The sequence below is a fragment of the Galeopterus variegatus genome, unplaced genomic scaffold (genome assembly GCF_000696425.1).
Source record: "Galeopterus variegatus unplaced genomic scaffold, G_variegatus-3.0.2 Scaffold1389, whole genome shotgun sequence".
NCBI lineage: Eukaryota > Metazoa > Chordata > Mammalia > Dermoptera > Cynocephalidae > Galeopterus > Galeopterus variegatus.
The window spans coordinates 359,117-361,220 of record NW_007727500.1 but is presented as its reverse complement, the minus strand read 5'-3'; positions in this window follow the sequence as shown (position 1 = coordinate 361,220).

Here is a 2,104-nt window from a genome sequence, read left to right as displayed (position 1 = left end):
CCTCTCTCCTCTCTCCTCTCTCTTCCTCTCCCTCCCTCTCCCCCCCGTCTTCTCTCTCTCCTCCCCCTCTGCCTCCCTCCTCCTCTCTGTCCCCCTCCTCCTCTCCCCCCTCTCCATCTTCTCGTTCCTTTGCTCTTTTCCTGGGACTGACTTGGCCGCCCCAGACGCCCCCCCCCCCACACACACACGCACGCAATATGAGGACTTACTACTGTTTTATTAATAATTATTGAAGCGTCGTTTGAAGTTTGGAATAGCTTGGGGGGGGAAGAAGAAGAAGAAAGGATTGATTGGAAAGTTTATTTTTAAAATCATCTTTGGGATGAATAGGAACCGTTAATTAGGATCGAATTTGTGGCAATAGCTGCAAATTCCAGGAGTGTGCTTTGTCGTAATTAAATCTTAAAACCAAGGTATACTTTGTCTCCAAAAATAGGGAGACAATACCTTGTTTCTAAAAAGGACACAAAATGAACAGATTTCAGACTTGGATTATGCTTATAACCCAAGAAGTGAAAGAATAAAAATCTAAACCAAGTATATTTGACGAATCATTAAAACGGTGAGGGTTTCATTCCCAGTAAGATTTTTTTCCAAACGTTTTCAATGACACCCTTTACGTTCATAAAACCTAATTTTAAAAACTTTTCTAAAGAAATCAGAATAATTTCCTTCTAATTCTCTTTTTACCCATCGCAAGGCTTTCTCTCCTTCGTCCTCCCTTCCCCCTCCGATATGTGTGTGTGAGTGTGTGTGTGTGACCATAGACGACCCATACTAATCAGGTCTCAGAGTAAATAGCAGCGCAAGGCGATCTCAATGTAAATCGCGCTTGTCAGAAGCACAGCCCCCTCCCTCACTCGCTCTCCTCCTCCCCGCGCCATCCCAGTCTGTAGGTAGCTAAGAGGGAGGAGAAAAAAAAGAAAGAAAGAAAAGGGGGGGAGGGGCTCTCCAACCAATGGCGTGCGAGAGGCTTGGCTAACCTTAGCCTCCCGTTTTCTCTCCCCCCATTCAGGGCTCTGACCAGTCAGTCGCCTTTGATTATCAGTTGCCAGCAGCCCTTCTCTTGGCTCCTTGACACGAGCTCCATATAAGGCAGCGATCTCCATAGAAACGTGTCAGTTTCAATAGTAGTGTCAAAGTTCACTATATACAGACATTCGCGCAGATCCCCCTTTCGGAAACATTGCTCTGCGAGTCCTCCCGTTTAAACGCATTCAATTTTGGGGTCTCTCTCTCTCTCTCTCCCCCCCCTTCTCTCCTCTCTCTCTTTCTCTCTCCCTCTCTCTAGCCCTCTCTTCTCTCTCCTCTCTCCTCTCTCGCCTTTCTCTTTTCTTACATATTTTACTAGTTTCCCCCCTTCTTCTTCTTTCTCTCCTTTTTCTCCCTCCTTCTCGTCTCTTACTCCATTCCTGCAGAAGAGAGAGGTCTAAACTTAAAGAAAAAAAAGGGAGGAGGAGGAGGAGGAGGAGGCACCCCCTTCGTATTCTTCTTATCGTTATTTTATACATATACGATTTTTTTTTTTGGAGGGAGGGTGTTGGTTCCCGGCTGAAGAGCACTTATTTAAAATACTAAAAAAAGAACATTTTTGGGCGATCTCCAGGGTTTTTTTAACTAGCTCTGTGTGTTATAGCAGAAGAAGCAGAAGAAGGAGCAAGAAAGAGGAAAAGAAGAGGATTATTTATTCGACCTAGTTTGGATGTCTCGCTCGCTTTTTTCTTTTTCCTTTTTTGTTTTTTCCTTTTCCAAAAAAATTTTTGCAATAATTTTCTTCTGATTTTTATTTTTTTCTATTTCGCTGTGAATTCGTCGCTGGCGTGAATTATCCGGTGTTTTCCTCCCTCTTCCGTCACCTCCCGAAAGAAGGCAGCGAGAGCCCGGCGCCACCGGCACAACAAAAAGAGCAAAGTGTGTGATCTTCCTCGCCGGCCGCCTCCCGCTCTCCAGCGCTGCCTTCCTGAATGGCTGGCTGCGTCCGGCCCTGGACCTGGCCCCCCGACACCCGCGCGCCCTGATCGCCGCCGGCAGCCTCGCCCCGCGCCCTGCTCCGCTCACCGCGATCCCCGCACTCCCGAGCCCGGCGAGGGCTCCCGCCCGGACA